Raw genomic sequence first — 21094 nt, 5'->3', positions numbered from 1 at the left:
GCACGATAAACTAGAGGAACCATATGAACCGAATCTGCAAATACAACTGTAACTTCCACCATCCATACGCGCGCTGTAGCTTTAGTCATCAGAAGAGAACACTGAGGGTGCGTGCAGCATATAATGCCGTCCTGGGGCGTCATCGTAGAGCGGGACAACTCATAAGCTAACAGCGGCGTGAAAAAGTAATATATTGTCATGCAGCCCCTTATGCATTTGCCTAAGACGACTGGTAGGCGAAGGCCATATTCTTCTATTTCTTGAAATTCGACTGTGTTGACCCGCTCAAATGCTTTCCGCACGAGACGTCGTTCTGGCACGGCCTCCGGTATCGGAGGCATTGGCAGCTTTCTGCACCTTACGCGGTTTTCCACAGTCTCCGTGATCGGCCTACCGTTGACCAAGTGGCGATGTCAGGTGATGACGTCGTCATGTAATGTCATGTGATATGACGTCATCGTATCGTCCTGATGCGCACGTAAGCTCTTGCGACCTGTGTCGTCACCAAGCAACGATGCTTCTTTTCATCACTCGTACTGACGACGCCGACGGTCACTTTTCGCCTTTGAAGAGGAATCTATAGCTTTCGCCTAGGCAGAATATTACCTCCATAATAGACAGTTTTAGAATAGCGTATGCAAAGCTTTGCGGTCGTGCTCGTCGCCACTACGCATGCGTCATACGGTATTCTTTTGGGGGCCCGCGTTCGGTTATGTCAATAGCATATCCCACGCAACGAGTGCTATCTCTGCGTACAATATTCTAAAACTGCCTAATGTCGGACGACAATCAAGTTTTGTTATCTCTCTCACGCGAAAGCACAGGAAAGAAAAACAAGATCCATAATACTGCGCAGCTTCTTTCTTTCAAATCGTTGTGGAGTAATCTAAATTAAGATATCTTTTTTTCGTAGCGGAAGATTCAAGTTCGCTAACCTGTGATTCCCTGTTAATCAATTGGTAGCTGAGCACGCGAGAAAAAATTCGCAAGTCTAGTTTTAGCGGATGATGCGGCTATGTTTCATGTGGGACGGCCTTTAGCGTTCGTTAATCGGCTTCCGCAGAGGTGACAGTGGTGTGCGCTGTCCTGTTTTGTTTCCTCTTTCCGTAGTAATTACGGACAACTGCATAGACCCATTCTGGGGTACACGTTACTCTGAATGGTCCTCCATTTTTAAGTGCCATGCATTCATCGACCGAGGTCAAACGGCGTCCATCCGTCACCACGAACTTACAAGCGAAACAGCCGCTGTGCTTGGCCACACGAGCCCGTGGCTACGGCCGGGCTGGTGGCGTCCCTGTAGCGTGTACAGCGTCGACTCACCGAGTGCGTCCGATGCTGCCACTGCATGAACACGTCAACTGCCCCACGGTCGACAGCGTCCCTCTCCGTCCGGCAACGTCTGCGCACTTGGTCTTTTCCGCGATGGACCCCGGTCAGAAGGCTCGCCGAGAACGGCAGTGCCGACGAAGGGCGAATCCCGCCGTCAGGGCTAAGCGAGCGAAGGAAGAACAACTACGTTGATTGCTCAACCCTACTTTAGGAAAACAGGACACAGCAGCCAAACCGCAACAACGCAAGGAAAATACCGAAGTGAGAGCCTGAGAAACACAAGCGAAACGCCGTTATCGAGCCGTTATCGAGAAGTGCGGGCCGGAAAAAAATGCTGCGAAAAGAGAAACACGGGGACAGGGCGTGCATTGACTTAGAGGGGAGCTGCCCGCAATTTTTATAACGGTGAAAGCCTTTTATGCCTCATGAAACGCGAAAAATGGCCGTCGGCTTCATGAAGATTGGCTGAAGAAAGCAAGAAAGCAACCAGCGCGTCTCGTAGTTCAATGCGTCATACAGGACGCCTATGTCCACTAAAGCAATAGAAAGCGAAGTAAGAAGTGACCGATAGTAATTAAGAAGTAATTGATTGTATAATAACCAGAGGAAGCGTTTAGGAGTGCAGCGTAAAGGATCTCGCGGTGCAGTTTTCTTAACAAAACTTGAAATTCGGCGAGATGGTGCATAGCTGATTGGAAATTTTGTGCGCAAAAACAAGGCAATTCACCAGAACGAGAGAACAGGACCCATCTCTCTCGTTCTGGTGAATTTTTTGTTTCTGCGCACAAAATTTCCCATCAGTTGTCTTAGCATGCGCTAAAGCACCCTGCAAATTTTCTGAACACAGAAGGTTTAATGCTTTAGTATTCTAAACAGAGCTGGGCAAAGAAACTTTGAAGGCAAGAAACTTTGAGCTGGGCAAGAAACTTTGCATTAGGATACAAGATACTCCGGCAAGAAGTATTTGAGATACAGATGCAAGATACTACCGCAATAAATATATTCGCTACGATACTTGCCTATTGTATCTTAAGATACTTCGATACATTCGCAAATTTGTTAATAGAGATTCATATGATGTAGTAGCAAACGCATATGCACAAAAACGTCGGCTTGAAATTTCTTAACCGCGACAAATTTTGTATCATTTGAATGAAATGTATCTTAGTATCTTAAAATTTTTGTCCGTCTTGCTCAAAGTACATTAGTTGTATTCCGAAGCATCGTACCAGGGTTTATTTAGGCTGCGTAATAGGGCATCTCTATATACACTTCGCTGACAGCGGTTCTTGCTTGTCTCTTTGTAATGATAGAAATCGCTGTTTAGCTTACCGACTGGCTAGTGGGTTGCCATCTAACCACAAGAACGTCAATAAGACGCCTTTGCACGATAGTGCAGATGCCGGCATGGAGCTGTACAGGGGCGTAGGCCGAAATTCGTTTCAAAGGGGGGGTAGGCACGGGCCCGGTGTGCCACCCCTTGGTTACGCCACTGGAGTTTTACCTTGTACGTAAATCACCGCTACGCAATACCGGATCAACGTACAGGCGTAGAGCAGCAACAAAGCTGGTATAGCGAAATTTTTTGAGACGCATAGTGTATTGGTAGGTTTTCCGCCTCGGCGTAGAGTTCGACTGCCAAGACTTGACAGGAGCCCGACCGTCAAAGCATCTTGATAAAAACTCGGTATTTTCTAAGAAAACACACCCTCTATAGTAACGATACATTCTTCGGTTGGTGGGCACCTGAGGCTGTTTTGAGCTCTATTTCTCTTGTCTTCGTTATTTGCTATAGAATATCAACTGTTTTTTTAGGGGCGAAGCACCTTACTACTTAGCTTTGTCGTCGACTTTCACTGTCCACTGCCGCGGTATATAGATAAGCTTTGCTATAGTCTAAGTATATGTGTGTATGTTGCGATTACGATTACGATTATAAAGTCTGAGATAAAATTCACATGCAGCACTCAAAACACTTTTGAAATATCTTAATAAATATGAAATCGAATAATGATTAAAGGCACTATGTTCGCGAAATCAGTAAATCTGGCTATCACAATTCTGAAGGACGTGCACAGTGGGATGTGCAAGGTGTCGTGCTGGACAGTTTGTCTTCAACGAGAAAGATAGTCCAATAAAATTTCACCGACTTGTTTAAAGGGGTTGCGCTTGTACTTTGTTTCGTATTAGTAATTGCAACATAGACACATATGTCTCGCCTTTGAGAAGTATATGCCGTGAATTTCTTGTATTCGTCCTTGCCCCGTTTTGCGCAAACGTCCTAAATTTCAACGAGAAACCCGGAAGAAATGCATTCGTAAGAGCTGGAGTCAGAGACGACTTTAGAAGTCCACGGCATTTACTCCTCAAAGGCGAGACATATGTGTGTGTGTTGCGATTGCGAATACGAAACAAAGTACAACCCCTTATTACTAGTCGGTGACTTCAATGTAGACATTATAGACAGCGACTTGATTATGCAGTATATAATGTCTCAATACGCGCTACGACGCATTTCATATGTCTGGAAACAGCCAACAACCACTCCAGCAACATGGGTAGACCTTGTGTTTGCCAACTTTAGGTTACATACACTCGAAGAACCATTGACTCTCCCCTTTCACAGACCACAATGCAGTAATAATGAAGGGAAAACGGAATCCAAAATTCAAGACGGCATACGTAATATAGCAAGATGATTAAAATGGAATATCATTAAATCGGAACGAAATAAATACATTTGTATATATATTCACTTTATGTCACTCAATTTATATTCGCAGTGGCATCGCGCGGGTGACGTACGGATGCATACCGGTACGATACCCAGTGCTTCGCCACTCGTCATGATGCACATTAGTGGAGATGAGGTTTTTTCTCCTCCTTGTACTGTACGCCCTTTATTATTATTTTTCTTTATATACATGAGTCCTCCTTTTTTAAGCTCGAAATTATTTCTTTATGTTAAGAATGTAACCCACTCTTCTCTGTAAGGCCCTCCGGGCCTGACGGTAATGAAACAAAGAAATAAATCAAGAAACAAAGCATGGACTCAACTAGACCTGTGCGCCGGTCCGAAGGTTGCCGGCGGCGGCGCGCCAGTGGTTCCACCTCCGGAGGCAGCGCGGGAACGCCGCGGGCTTCATCGGATCGGCGGCGGCGTGGCGCGGTGGAAGGGGGGTGGGCGCTATACATTCTAGAGTTGGTTCTAGAATTCACAAATCTTATTTCTCATATATAGACCAGTCGATAGTATGTACCCTGATCATGTCACGTGAATTCCCGTTCTGGCATCACGAAGTGCACCAAAAAGACGAGATACGCAAAGAGAGGCTAATCCGCTCGTGTTTTGTATTTTCAGAGGCTGTTTTGGGGCCCTCTGAAAAAACAGGGCGTGCAAACACGGACACAAGAGAGTAGTCAAGATACCAAAAAACGCCGCCGACAATTGAGAAATCATACAGCAGCGGAGAAGTAGGTAGACACAAATACTTATCTGCTGATTCCCACGCAAGAGACGATATACCTATCAGCCAAGTGCGCGTTGTGGTCTACGAGAGAGGTAGCTGTTCACCCTCTTGACTTTTCCCTTGTGACGTGTTTGCGCGTCCTGTCTTTTTTAACCTGAATATCTACCAACTTGCTCAGCTACATTCTAAGTTTTTCATTGTATTTACTTCTACATTCATTTATCGGTATTGTCACGTGGTCATGACGGTGAAGAAGACTCCAGTGGTGTGATCTTGCACGCGTTCCAAAATAAGCACGGAGGCGTGGCATTACATCCAGCCGCACGTGACCGCACGCGATTAGTCAATGCAGGACCGTGGCGTCTGTCGCGGTTCACATGGGTCATTCGCGTGCTGCTGGATGTAACACCACGCCTCCGTGTTTATTTGGAATGCGTACAAGATTGCACCACAGGAGAACTTGGACATTCGTCACTCTTTACTGGGCCGAACATGTGGCTGAGAAACGGAAAGTGAAACTGCAGGCAAAGCACGCTGGATACTGATAACGGCGAACAAAGCGTCGGCCGTCGATAATCTCATGATCGCTGGGACGCGCCGTCTTTTATACATCATGCATCGAACTTTCCAGCCTTATCACTGGTGGTGGAGCAAGCTCTGGAACAATCTTGACAATTCGCGTCATGTGCGCAATCTTAAAAAAAATGATCTACGACAATCGCGAAGCTCCTCGAGCACTGCGGCGCGGTTAGCGTCGAGCGTTGCTAACCGGCCTTGCGGGTGAAACCCAAATACATCAAAATAAAACAAGAAGCGGGGGTGGCAATATACTCGAGTAATAATGAACGGGGAAAAGTGTAGTATAACGCATGGATATATATTACTTATCTACTTTATTTACCTATGCACAGTGTACTAGGTCCACGACAGCAAGAATATGCTGTCGTCGCTCTTCAGGCTGGAGGACGCAGCAGCGATGAGGTCAGGCAATATTCGTGAGACATCTGGAGGAGACAAAGATACACCTTCCGGGGAGCTGTTCTCGATGTGTCCATCCAAAGGAGATGTCCACACGCCAATTCGGCAGAGCGCATTCAGTTACCCGAATAAACGGCGAGCCGTGATGCCACCTCCTTCTTGAACACGTCGACGCACCGAACGCACCAGCACATTGCTAGCGTAAGAAGCAAGTGGACGGAATGTACAGAGACAGGAACTTGTCAAGTCTGACCTTGCATATGAATGTGGCCGAGATGTTTGAGAACGATGCAGGTAATCCGTACCGCACTTCGCAGGTGTGTTAGATGGTTTGCCGCTATAGACCTAAATCGATGGCTAATGCGATCCGAGTTCATGCACGGTCTCCGTGATGTGCAGCCAAAAGCGGATCTTTGGGGGCTGCGTTCGCTGCGTTGAAGTGCAGTCCGTCCCGCTCATTTTCGTCGAGAGTTGTGAAGCTCCGTGGCTTCAAGATGACGCATCGACAAGAATTCCCCAGCGGAAGTGATGCAATTTATGTCCAGGCTCCCTGTTCGGGTTAAAAGACAATACTGACGGCGGCGCGCTAAAATTATGGGGCGGCGGCGGCGACGGCGCGAGCGAAAACAGCCCGCGGCAGTGGTGCGGCGCGGCAGCGCATTGGTCTACTTACATGTCTGAGCATGTCTCCTGGTAGTTCCCTCGGCCTGCTGGATTGCCCAGAGTTGCTTGTCCAGGCCCGAAGTGAGCAGCGCAGTCCGCCTACGCACCCGAAGTCCCTCATTGGAGGCCATGACCATAGTATTGCTGATTAATGTTAGACATGCCTATAGTATGTGATCAAGTGTGGCTATGATGTTGCAATACTGGAATAGATTGGTTGTACATAATTCGGGGTATGTGTGCCTCATGATGACGAGGCTCGTGTATGTTCGTGTTCGTAGCTGCCGCCATTGGACGGACCGGGCCCGATTTAGCTTGGGGGGAGGCGGAGGGCCCTCCCGCTTTTGCGGTAGGTAATATTGAGTAATGTCACGCATTTAGGGAGCCGATAGTCCCATTACCATACCGCCGCGTAATAGGAGACCATGAGGTATATTACTTTTCAGAACGCTCTACAGATAAGTTAAATATACGGATCTTTTTTAGCGGTAGAAGGCCACGTATGCACTACCTCGCAGTTCTTGTTAATAGGACAATAATGATGTACTTGACTAGATCTAGCAATATTTCCGAGGGCCGTGCTACGGATCTCTATCATGAGAAGTTGGCTATTGCTTGCGTATTCGGGCTCCAGCAGTATTACCGCGATGTACCGAACGATTGTGTGTGTAACGGTGCCATAGCGATGTAAAGGCGCAAGTTACTGCTCTCAAATCGTTTGCACATTCTGAAGCTGACATCCTACATGCGTCAAGGAAAGTTGACTTGAAGGAATGCACGTCGTGAGCGCGAAGCGGTGTAGCCCAGTAGATAAAACACTTGCCTCGTTTGTGTTTCCGGAAATATAGCACCGCCAAGGCACTTTGCTTTACGGCGAAAGCCTCAGATGCCTTATTGTCGCCGTCAAAGTTATTGTCGCCGTCAAAACGAGTGATGCAAAAAAAAATTCATCATGAGATGATGTCACCACATGATGCCAGAGATCGCCAAAGTATGAGGCGTCGACATGGCGACATCTCATGACATCTTTGCTTGGTCATAGTTGGGCCGATCCCGGAGGCCCGTCAGGATAAGAAAGCTTGCAATGCCACCAATCCCGGAGGCCGTACAAACCCACGCTTGGTGCTGAAAGCTTTTGCAAGCAGCGAACTGAGAAGAAAAGGAAAAAATCGCGGGCAGTTTGCGCTAAGTCGCTGAAAGCTTGGCACAATGAAGCACGAGCCCGTCGCCACTGGAACACACCGTCGAACGACACGTCTAGGTTCCAGATGCACCGCTTCCTCCTCGAGAATACGCAGCCAGGCTATCCACTACGCACTATAGAGTGGAGGTTGCGCGCGATATCTCCGTCGGTTAGCTACTTCGCTTGAGCGGCTAACCGCGAATGCGCGGTTATCTGGTGGTGCGGTATGTGGTCGCTAGACGACGAACTGCTCAGCGCTAAGGCGCGTCGGCATTTATACATGCGACATCGAAATTGCAGCCTTATCGCTGGTGGCCGCGTTTCCGCACACAAGTCTAACAGATCATTCCATATAATCGGGAACGTTCTCAGACATTCCGGCGTGGTTTGCGCAAGGCTGTTGTAACGCGTGTCATCATCATCATCATCAGCCTGTCTACGCCCACTGCAGGGCAAAGGCCTCTCCCATGTTCCGCCAATCAACCAGGTCCTGTGCTTTCTGCTGCCACGTTATACCTACAAACTTCTTAATCTCATCTACCCATCTAATTTTCTGTCGCCCGTAACGCGTGTAAGGGGGCCTTAACATGAAGCATAGAAAGAAAGGAGCGCGTGTGGCTAGCGGAGGTTGCGCACCATGTCTCCGTTGGTTCCCTACTGCGCATGAGCGGTGGACCGCGATTGCGCGGTTATCTGGTGGTGCGGTGTCTGGTCGCTAGATGACGAGATGCTTGCTTCCTTTTTCTGTTTTTTTTTCTCTCTCTCTACTCCCTTCTTTCTCTTTTGTTGAGATTCTCTCTGTCTCTGTTTCTGTTTCCTTCCGCATTTATTTTTCTCTATTTCTCTCTTTCTCATTCTTTCTGGGCTATGCTTTACTCTGCCCCTCCTCCTAACCATCACATCTCGTCATGCACAATTCCCCATCCCACCCCCTTGCTACACTACAATATACAAGCCTATACTACGCTTTGTTAACGTGCCTGGACAGCCGAGTGTTTAGGATGCTCGCCTTCGGATCGACGGTACGCGGGATCAAACTCCCCCTCGTGAAGAGCTTTTCCTGGGCAAGAATTTTTCTCTTTCTCATTCTTTTACATCTTTCTTTCGGTCTCTCGGTTTGTTTCTCTCTTTTTTCCTTCTCTGTCTCTCTGTACTCGTTCTGATAGCTATTCCAGGCCACGCCGTAGCGGTGAGTACTGGGATCGGCCGGAATTCTGTGGAACATACCCGATCATGATGATGATAATTTTCGGGTACGGTCACACAGTTTACGCCAAGATAGAGCAGCCTCGCTCTTAAAAAGATAGCCTTGGAGTCATCTTAGGCGAATGCATAAGAAACCCTGTGTGTGTGTGTGTGTGTTTGTGTGTGTGTGTGTGTGTGTTTGTGTGTGTATGTGTGTGTGTGTTTGTGTGTGTGTTTACTTTTTTTTGTAACGATGAGCATCTACGTGATAGAGAGGTGGATAGTTTTCTCGTTGTGTCGGCATGTAAATGCTAAAGCGTTTAAGATTGCTGTAGAATTTCTCTTAACTGCATAACTTGTAATTCAATAATTAAATACTGGGGTTCTCCGTGCCTAGAAGACGATGTATATACGACCACGAGGCTTTTCACAGTGTGGTACTTCGGATATATTTTGACCACTTGGTATTCTTTACTGTGGACCTAAATCTGAGTGCACGGGTAAATTTTCATCTCGCCTATATGAAAACGCGGCTGCCGTCGTAACAATACTTTCTGGGGTCTTATCTACCAAAACAACGATATGATGATGACGCAAGCCGTAGTGAAGGGCTTCGGAAATTTGGCCCACATGGATTTCTTAAGCTTGCACCTAATACCAAGTACACGGGCCTGTAGCATTTCGCCTCCACCATTGAAAGGGCGACCGCCATGGGCGCGCTCCAACGCGCGACCTTCGAGTCACCAGGCGGGTGCCGTAGCCACTCTACCACCGCGGCAGCTTGGCTGCCGTCGGCAGGAATTCACTCCGTCCGTCTTTAAAAGCTTAATTTGTCGCGCATGCATTGAGGCATGAGCTCATGCAGGCACATGCAAAGACCGTGGAAATCAAGTAAAGCACGAACATTCAATATTAGCAGGATAACATATAGGAATGATGTGCACCGCATCTCGAAATAGTTCTAACTTCCACCAGGCATATGCAAGCTGTTGTTTTCGTCGTCAAAATAGAACATTGAGAATGCGTACAGCCTGCAATGCAGTCTTGGGGCGTCATTATAGAGCGGGCGAACTCAGAAGCTAAGAACAACGTGAAAAAGAAATATAATGTGATGCCGTCCCTTATGCATTTGCCTAAGACGACTGGATGTCGAAAGCCGTGTTCTATTTCTTCTCAGTCGATGGTATTGATCCTACTCGGGAGCGTTCCGCACAAAACGTGGCTTTTGCATGGCCTTCCGGATCAGAAGAATTCAAAGATTTCTGGACCTAAAGGCCGGAGACGGGCAAGAGTTCAAGCTCTAATGCGAGTCGTAGGTGACAGCACATTTAACGCACCAGTCCTTTACACTGATGTGGCTCGATATCCGTAAAAACGGGCCATGTTTCTGATCGTAGTGGACAAAACCGATTCTGTAACGGTATCGGCTACGCTTAAAACCCTGGACAGCGGCACAGCAGGGGAGGTTGCTATTATACACGCTTCACAACTACCAGCACCGGACGAACCAATTGCCGTGGTTACCGATTCACAAACTGCCTGTCGGAACATAGCGAAAGGAACCGTATCGTGACATCAATACACCCCACTTTGTCACACAGGGTGCGTATCGTCTGGACACCTGGACACTCCTCTCTCCATGGCAATGAATGCGCTAATGCGGTAGCTCGAGAGCTCACAAACCGGGCGCCATCGGAAGAGCTGTCCAACCCAGTCGATGCACCAACAGAACTGCTCAACTACACTGAAACGCTACAACACTACCGATAAAGCCGCATGTACTTCCCACCACCACACAAATCACTCAACCGAGAAGACACTGTTGCCTGGCGGCAGCTTCAGACTAATTCATTCCCCTGCCTTTACATCCTTCATCTCTTCCACGGCACACGATTTCCCTCATACTGCCCCTATTGTGGAGCGAAGCCCACGGTGTATCACTGCACCTGGGAATGTCCACAACTACCGGGCTGCCACCCTATTCCTTCACCCTCACAATCCCCCTGGGAGACTGCGCTGACCAGCTCAGAGCCGCAGGAGAAGCGTCGACTGATCCAGCGGGCACGTGGTGTGGCGCGAGCCAATGGGGCACTCAACTAAGGGCTCCACCCAACGAGGATAATCCTTGAGGCCTCTACAAATAAAAGGTTTTTCTCTCTCTCTCTTCTGCACCTCATGCGGTTTTCCACAGCCTCCATGATCGGCCCACCTTTGAACATGCGGTGATGTCAGGTGATGACGTAATCATGTAAATTCATGTGATGTGACGTCATCGTATCGTCCTGATGAGGCCATAAACTCTTGGACCTGTTTCGTCATCACGTAACGATGCTTTTCGGATCACTCGTGTTGACGACGCCGACGGTCACCTTTCGCGTTTGATGAGACATCTAAAGCTTCCCCTTGTTAAGTTTTCCCTCCAAAATAGATAGTTTTAAAATAGGGTATGCAATGCTTTGACGTAGCGCTCGTCGCCACTACGCATGCGTCATGCGCTGCCCTTTTGTGTGCACACGTTCACTTAAGGAAAGAGCATATCGTACCCAAAGAGCGCTATCTCTGCGTACCCTATTCTAAAACTGCCAAATATCATGCGACAATAAAGTTCTCTTATCTCTGACTCACCCGAAAGCTCGTTAAAGGAAAGCTGCACCCATAATACTGAGCAGCTTCTATCTGTCAAATTCTTTTAGAGTAATTTAAATTAAAATATGTTTTTTTCGTAGTGGATGATTCAGGTTCCCTAACCAGAGATTCTTTTTTAATTACTTTTTAGCGAAGTAGGCGAGAAAAACTCGCAAGACTAGTTTGAGCGGTTGATGCGGCTATGCCTGATGAGGGGCGGACTTTGGCGCTCGTAATTCGGCTCCGACAGCGCTAGATTGCCAGCAGTCTGCTGACTTGTACAGCTGCATGCGGCTGTCTCGTGGGGTACACGTTACTTTGGATGGTTCAACATTTGTCAGTGCCATGCATTCATCGACCGAGGTCAAACGGCGTCCATCCGTGACCATGCAGTTCCAAGCTAAACAGCCGCCGTGCTTCGCCGCACGAGCCTGTGGCTGCGGCCGGGTTGGTGGTGTCTAGTGGCGTCCATGTCGCGTGTATAGCGTAGACAGACCGAATGCTTCCACTTCTGCCACTGTATGAACGCGCAAACTCCGGCTAGGGCACGGTGCAAGAGATACTTAGGTGAGCTAACGACGCGAAGGGAGCGCTTGTTAGGGAGAGAAGGTTAATGTTCTCGTTTTCCGCGTGCCGAAAGATGGCGCGCCGGACTGAGGACCGTGGCGGGCTGCTGGCAAATTCCGCAGAGCACCCCTGGCACGTGGGCGACGGTTTCTAAATCTGAAAAACCGTGTTATCGCGTGATATCGATGACCCGACACGTCGCGCAAACGGCCCGTTTCGTCGCTCATAACGTCGCTCGTCTCTGTGCAGTGCATTTTCGCGCATATGGGGTTGGCCTTCTCTGTCCACGTGCTACGTTAGCCGTGCAGTGCGCGCACTTTTTCGTGTTGCTGCCGTTGCTTTTTGAGGTCGTTTTTGAAATTGTCATAGTGGTGAAGTGTTTTTGTGCTGCGATAGAATGGGCAAGGTGCTTCGTGCCCTTTTGCAAAAGTGGCTACAAATCTTGCAAAGAGAAGTACGCGCTTTTCACGCCGCCAGCTAACAACGTGATAAGATAACGTGATAAATAAGGGTGCTATTTCTTCTACTAAATACTTCAGGCACTGTATGGATTCGTCATATTCGCTATATGCACGCTGGTTAAATGTAAGAGCTTCAACAGTATGGCGCAGGCTCTGGCCACTGTGCACACGGTGACCTTGCGTCCGCTTGCACGGGTCGCACAGTGCCTCGATGCGCGCGGTTGTCAAGGCAGCCTACCGGGTGGAAGTTGGTAGCGCCATCTCTAGGGCTTCTTGCGAAGCAGAACATTGTCGCGTAACGGGTAGTCTTGGAGTTCGCTCACCTAAAGTATTTCTTGCACCGTGGCCTAGGACAACAGCGTCCCTCTTCGGGCAAGGTCTGCGTAATTGGTCTTCCCCGCCATGGACTCTGCTCAGAAGGCTCGCCGAGAACGGCAGTGCCGACGAAAAGCGAATCCCGCAGTCAGGGCTAAGCGGAGCTGAGGGAGAACTACTATGTCGGTTGTTCAACCCTGCTTTACCAAAACAGGACACAGCAGCCAAACGGCGACAGCCAGTGAAGCACAAGCGAAACGCCGGTATCAAACATATCCCGAGGTGCGGGCCCAAAAAAAATGCTGCGAAACGAGAAACACGGAGACAGGCCATGTATTATCTTACAGTGGAGATGCCCACAATTCTTATTATGATGAAGGCTTTGGATGCCTCATAAAACGCGAGAAATGGCCATCGGCGTCAACAAAAATGGTTGAAGAAAGAAAGCAAGAAAGCAACCAGTGCGTCTGATAGTTCCCTGCGTCATACAAGACGCGTATGTCCACTAAAGCAACACAAAGTGAAGTAGGAAGTGAGCGAGAGTAATTAAAAACTAATTGATGGTATTAAGAAACAATGGAAGCGTTTGGGAGTGCAACGTAAAGGATCTCGCGGTGAAGTTGCCTTAGCCTGCGCTAAAGCACCCTGCGAATTCTCTGACCACAGAAGGTTTAGTGCTTTAGTATTCTGGGTCAGCGACGTATAGCTCTGCTGTAGTGTTCGGAATAGTCGTCGTTTTAAGTGAAGTGCACTTTATTGGCCCGGCTTATAACCTGATGCAATCTCATGTCATCTGCTGTCATCTCCTGACATCTCATGCTTTCGCTTCGCGTCACGCAGCAAAACGATAACCATGTGTAATATAGCATAGCAAAGGTACGGGAAAGAGAAGTGAGTGGTAGGGCTAATGGAAGGGTGAGGAGAGAACGGAGTACGGGAGAGGGTGATGCATAGCGTAGCCATGTAAGACGTCACGCAGGAAAAATGACGTATAACATAGCCATGTATAGTTAATTTCAATTGCTCTTACATAACTCTTCAATTACCTATCAATTTTACTCTAAAAATTATTTAAAGAGATTTCGTTAATTACTCATTTTAATGTAACTTTGGGTGCAGCAATGTCTTCCGCCCCGGCGTAGAGTTCGACTGCGAAGACGACAGGACCCTGACTATCATAGCATCTTCATAAAAAATACGAGTTGTGTAAAAAAATACAGGACTAAAAAACTTAGGACACATGGATATAATAAAGAAAATTAACAATAGAGGGCTTACAGTGCAATGAGGGGGAAAAAGACGGTTGATTGAGAACACATAGCATCAATAGATCTTGCACAGCAAATAAAGAAAACGAGAGGAATAGTGCTCAAAATATTCACATGTGCCTACCAACCAAAGAACGTATCGTTGGATACGTTCTTTGGCGGAATGGATAGGCTTGGCGATGCAGCAAGCAACACACAATTCGGCAATGGCCCTGCAGGATATGAATGAGAATGCATGGCCAGTTGTCAGCCTTGAAGAATGTAAGACCGCTTGTCGAAACGTTGGCTGCAGGGACAACCCGTGTTCACGAATATTTCAACTCTTCAATGCATGGCATAGCACATTGAGCATGTCTATAGGACACTGTGCTAGCCCACACGAAAGTGTGCCTTTGCCGAATCCAGGACGAACGCCTTTCCAGGGTGGTTGCTCTACAAATTGAGCTAATCAGGATGCTAGAAATTCGCAGCGCGAGGGCGAATACTGCGAATACTGCAAAATCTGCTCTGCGGAATCCCACAAGATGGCGTAAATGTAACCAGAAAGGAAACTGGCAATCACCTGTATTTAAGCGGAAAGATACAAGAAAATCTGCACACATTTCTAAAGAAAGCTTTGGTATAGCGACATCAAAGAAAAGGCATCAGTCCCGTGTTCGATAGCCTAACCAGGGTGAGTTTGTCTCCAGCTCCGGACGCTCTGTCTCTGAGAAATCCGTATGGATTTCCTTGTATAAACTTGCGCTACAAAAACGTATGGTTATTAGATTTTCTTTTCATAACGTGGGAAATGTTTTCCGTTTCATAATGCGGGATTCCGCAGACCTGATTTCGTACTAAAGACGCAATGGAAGACTCTTCAAACGGAGTCAGAAAACACTGCTCGCCGGTGGTCGAGGTTCCCGTGAACATGTGAGGGAAATATTGTTCTGCAGGCAGCGGGAAATTTGCCATTGCGTTTCAAAATATAAAAATATAAAATACCGATGATTAGAACACTCCCTAGCGCAAAATGTGTGCGCAGCTGTAGACGTATGTTCATTTGGCAATATAATTAGGCAAAGCATTTGAGCGACAAGTATGTGCGGAGAGTCACAGACAACTTGTTCTCTTTATTTCTTGTATTCAAATTTCTTTTTTAACTTTTTTATTATTTCTCTTCCTGGTGCTTTTTTCTATCTTTTTATTTAATCTTTCGTTTCTGTGGCGCCAACTGCAGTCACAGACAACTCGTGAAAACATTGAAAGACGCCGACCAAGATTATAAGTTATTTGGTGTCGCACACAACTCCTTACTTTCATTTATATTTACTCACATTTTTTATTTTGTTTTGTTATTGTATTTTTTCGTGTGTGTTTTTTGTTTATTTTCTGTCATCGTACCGGAAGTATCGGAACATATTAAAAGAATAATATAAAATGCGCAAGGTCATGACGCGGGCTGACAGAGCTTTCTGCCCCCTTTTCATCACCACCTATGCATCTTCCAGGGTGCTCATAGGCACCAAAGAAGGTAAAAAGAAAACTCCGCGCGGGATTTTTGGGGGGAGTTGAAAATCAGTTCTGCGGAATCCCGCAAGGTGGCGGAAGGGTTAAGAAAAGCAAAATAGACAACCACCCACTCGTAGCACGAAGCCACAGGATATCCCAGAAATAAAACCTCATAGTCGCCGGACTAAGACGAATTTTTCGGCGACTATGAGGCTTTATTTCTGAGAAATCCGTATGGATTTCTTTGTGGCTTCGTGCTACAAATGGGTCGTTGTCTATTTTCCCTTTCTTTCTTCTGGAGTTGATGCGTAAGCTTATAGTTTTATTCTAGTTCCTCTCCGGGAGAGAGAGAGAGAGTAGGCGTTTATTAGCTATTCCTTAAAACTTAAAACAATAGTGGATGGGACCCTTCGTCTAACGCTCCACTGGCTGTACCGGATCACCGAGCCTACTCCATGGTTGCCAGTTGGCTTCCCAAAGCCTGATCTGAAAGTCGTGCTTCCCACGACCAGTGTGGTAATGTATGTGTTTTTATGAGCGCGGAGTTTGCCGCTGCAGCACGCGAGGGACACCTGTATGTAACGTGTGTGAGCGTCAGTATCGCTCTCCACCAGAGTCATTCATTGGATTATTCCGAGGATTGTATCTTGGAAAGTGTGTTGAGGTATGTTTTCGTTTGCAGTCGGCGCCAGTCTCTAGATTGTCATCTGTTCAGTTTCGAGTGAGGTGGTGCAATGGTGCGTCGCTCTAGCTGTCCAGCTTCGAGGATTTCGGGAGCGTTGCTGTCGAGCACCATCGGCATGGTGCCTCTAAACTCCTTTCTAGCGTTCGTCAGCGTCTAGAACGTCCCCACAGAAGGCGCGTCTTATTATCGATGCTGGCATTTAACTGTCACAAAGACGCAATTTTCCTGATTTGTGCATTCCTCCATGTTGCCTCGGCATCTTGTCCTCCAGATGGTTTTCAGAAGCCTTCATAGAAGGTGTTCTCTTATATTTCTTTTCTACCGCCGGTGTAGCGCATTCATGTGGTTAAGGTGTACTGGCGTCCTCGAAGCGTTCGTGTTTAGCCCAGCATTTAGGACACTCGTCTTGAACACTCGTGAGGTCCTAGGTTTGCAACTCGGTACCTCCAAGAGATTGTATTTCATTTCATACATTTATTAACTTTATAGTGCTTCGTGATGCATGACAGATGGTCTGACGCTCGCGCAGTTTCCATTGAGTCAGCGTACAAATTATTACGCATTTAAAAGCAATCTGAGCGTGCGATATATCCTGTAAACTCCGCTTGTAATTCATTTACACGCAAAATCATGTACGGTCAGTCATTCTTCAGGCAATACATCCCGATGTTGAGATTATCTGACGACTGTTTGGAAATATGTTGCGGCGCTCTTTTAACGATAAGCTCGATATAATTATTCCGCGTGTTTTGTTTCCTCTTAGTAGCGAAGCTGTTTAAGCTGGCCGTCTTGTGCGGCCTATCAGAAAGTTGTCCTCATCAGCGGGTATGTGCCACAGAAATTTGGGAAATCCCGCTACTCACCACTGGTTCAATGAGAGACAGAGAAAGAGTGAAACCTATAGAAAGAAAGAGAGAGATAGAAAAAAAAGGACAACAATGATGAGAGTAAAGACATAAAAGGATGCAAGAATAGAGGAAGAGACAGAACGGGAAAGAGAAAAACAGTGTCAAAGAAGCAAAAATACAGACAGGAAAGAAACAGAAATAAGATAAAAAGAGTGAGAAAGAGAAAGAAATACAAAGTAAGAAATAGGAAGAAACAGATACAAAATAGAGATACAAGAAAGATAAAGATAAAAAAAGAGAAGAAAGAAAAAAAGAAAGAAAAAAATAAGAAGAAACACAGAAGGCCACCAAGCTGCGCTCTTCCTTCAGGCTTGGCACGCCTAGCGTGAAGCTACCGTACTTGGCAACGGGAAAGGCAACGGCGGCTGCGAGAAGAGCCCGAAGCGATGGAAGCCCTACGCCTACGACGACGTGCCCGTAGATCTATGGGCGGTGTGAACGCTCGGTTGTGGAGTTTGGGCATCCGTGTCGTGCGTAACCTAGCTAAAGATAGCAACAACCTAGAAAGAACGAGATTAGACTTCAGAACCACCAAGTTTCGCTGTTTCAAGTTTGCGCTACTTAGTGTTAGCTTCGCCAATATATTATTATTATTATTATTATTATTATTATTATTATTATTATTATTATTATTATTATTATTATTATTATTATTATTATTAATATTATTATTATTGTTGTTGCTGTTGTTGTTGCGGCTGCACGATGTGCTTGAAGCTAGCTTAAGGCTCGCCACGGGTCGGCTGGGTAATAAACTGCTCGCGTCTCTTGTTTATCAGCGAAATCTCTGCATAAACTCTTTCACAGCAAACGTTACTTCTATTCTGTCGAATTTCTTATTGGACATAGAAAAGTGATGCGGATCTAAACGCCGTGCAAAAAGACATAACCAGGAAGCTTCCATAACAGTATGACAAACTATAGGAACCCCGTGAGCGAATATCCAAGCTAAAGTGCACTTTTTCTCCGCCATGCGCATGCGGACGCACATGCTCCCAATTTCTTCCTCAAATACCCACACTGCGAACGCGCACTGCGTACAATGCACTCTGGCGGCGTCATCGTGGAACAGCCCGATCCACATTCTGTGGATTACATGAATCTTAGCTCTAACTGAAGTTCTCAAAAGCGCTTTATAGCAGACCATGATCTGTATTATTGGGTTATAACTTCCTTAGAACTCTCTTCAGAGAAGTTAAATATAGGGATCTCTTGTTCTGGTTGAACGTCACGTATGCATTACCTGGCACTTCTTGATCGGACATTAATGATGTAATTGAGTAAATCTCGCAGTGTTTCCTAGGGTGGTCTTTATGGCTCTCTCTCATGAGAGGTAGGCTACTGCTTGCGCATTCCGGCTCGAGCAGCAGCTCGATTTCTTGTGTCACTATAGTTTTGTGTGTAAACCTGTGGTAGCGATGTAAAAGGGGCAGGTTACTGATTTCCAATCGTTTGCATATTCCAAAGTCGAAGTCCTACATGTGTCAAGCGAAGATGACCTTGTACGAAAGCATGGTTCAGCACGACACGATGTAGCCCAGTAGTTAGGACACTTGCCTTCTGCGTGTTCGCGGAAATACAGCACCGCCAAGGTTCTTGGTTTTAAGGTGAAAGCCTTGTATGCGAGAAGTGACAGTCGCCGTCAGCACGAGTGATAAAAGCAGTCAGCGTGTGAGGACGTCATCATGATGTGACAGATCACCGAAATTTGTTACGTCTTCATGACATGTCAGATTCGCGCCACTTGATGTCGTCATCACATAAAATCATTGCTTGGTCCTATGTGGGCGATCCCGGAGGCACGCATCCGGAAGGCAGTGCAGTGCCACGCCAGCTGCTGAAAGCTTTCAGGGTAGGGGAACTGAGAAGAAAATAAAAAAAGATGAAGGCTTTCGCCTTGAATTCTTCTTAGGCGAATGTATAGAGGACCCTTTGAGTCTCCATTCAAAAATTTATTTTAACACGAAAGTGTGTTATGGCGGGCTCCACCAAGACTACAGTGACGTATTTCCGTCACGGAAATGACGTCGAAAAAATATACACGATCACATGGCAAAGAAAAAGAAGTTCCCTGAACGGGTATCGAACCCACGACCGCTCGGTCCGCAACAGCAGATGCCGCGCACGCTATCCACTGCGCCAAGGCCACAGCCTCTAGAGTCTTTACAAACGCGCCTTTTATATCTACCACTCTCCCGGTCGGCGGGGTGGTGCTGCCCTCTGGGAGCGGTAGAGTAAAGTAATTCGTCATTACTGTGGCCTCCGCGATTAGCACCTGCAACGCGTTATACGTCCCTCCCATTCGGCGCGTTTTCTATAGAAGTTCAATTTTGTTAATGCCTTAACACACCGCGATGTGGCGACCTTAGCCAAGCGTCGTAAAAGCGTTGGCCTCGCTCATAGCTCTGCGACGCGCGCCTGCCTCCCTTGGCTGTAACACCGCGTTCCCCGCTCACGCGCTCGCCCCTAGGAAAATCGCGGCCGGGCTACTGGGGCGGCACGACGCGCTTTGCGTTTCCCTCTAGTCCGGCCGTGGTGTTCAATCACATTTTAACATGCCGCGGGATGTCGACCAAGTTCTGCGTCCAATATGCAACGCTCTTCTGGCTATCACACCTAGTTCTCTGATTATGCTTTCACCGTTAATTACTACACCACAAGGGTTTGTTTAATCATTTACCAGGGACGTTAGTCGTCGGGATAGAGATGTATACCACCAACCATCGAAGTGGGCACATCCACGTTAAGCGGTGTTATATAGCTGCCAGACATCAATATGCATTGTGCAAACTCTCTTATATCAATTGTCTTACATCAATAAACATTGTTACTTCTGTAAGGGCACGCTTTACTTTCGTGTTATTCCGATTCCTATGACGGAGGTATCGACCATGTTTTTTTGTAGCGATCGTCCTCTTATGTGACAGAGTAAGGGAAAGTTTTCTCGACGAGTTTGAATTGAAGTACTTACTCATTTAAAATGGCTGCGGTATTTCCCTTGACAGGTTAGCTCCCCATGATAATAAATTATTGAACTCTGCCGTTATGCGCGGCTGAAAGAGAACATATGATCATGAGGCTTGCATAGTGCTGTACTTCGGATTAATTTTGACCACTTGGTTTTCTATAAGATGCGCCTAAATCTGAGTAAACACCGGCAGTTCTGCATCTCTCAGATATCAAAACGTGGCTGCCGTCGTAATAATAATTTCCGAGTTCTTACGTGCCGAAACCACGATGCGATCATGAGGCACGCCATAATTGAAGGCTCCTGTAATTTTGACACACTGGGGATCTCAGATGTGTACCTAAATCTAAGAAAATAGGCCTGTAGCAGTTCGCTTCCTCCGTCAAAAATACGATCGCCCCCGGCCGTACTCGAACCCCCCAGATTCTGGTCAGCATCCGAGCGCCGTAAACGGTGTAAGCGGTGTAACCGCCGCGGCAGCTTGACTTCCATCATCCGGAACTGAACCCGGGTCCTCGGCCTCAAAAGATTACATTTTTGTCTCGCATTCCGGAAGGCGCACGCATGTAAATGCTAACAGATGCAAAGAATGTGCAAACCGATTTAAGCACAAAGCTTCTTCAGTAGTAGTAGGATAAACAGTAAAGCATATGCCCCCATCTTCAAGTATTAGTGTGAGTTCCACGAGCCTTACGCATGCTGACGCGCGTGCTGTAGTTTTCGTTGTCAAAGCCGAACCCTGAGAACCCGTACAGCGTACAGTGCCGTTGTGCGGCGTCGCCATGGCGCGGGCCAACTCACAAGCTAAGAGTGGCGCGAAGCTTGTCAGAAATGAAATCACGCACTCCCGAATGCAAAACAAAAGCCGAGTGCAAAACAAAAGCCATCTCCTTCTTTTTCTCCTCAGATTATGCTTACCGAAAGCTGTCCGCACGAAACGTGGTTTTTGCAGTGCCCCAGGAATCGGTGAAATTGGAAGCTTTCTGCACCTCGCT

This window comes from Rhipicephalus sanguineus, chromosome 10 (assembly GCF_013339695.2).
Source record: "Rhipicephalus sanguineus isolate Rsan-2018 chromosome 10, BIME_Rsan_1.4, whole genome shotgun sequence".
Lineage (NCBI taxonomy): Eukaryota > Metazoa > Arthropoda > Arachnida > Ixodida > Ixodidae > Rhipicephalus > Rhipicephalus sanguineus.
Note: the sequence above shows the minus strand (reverse complement) of the source record.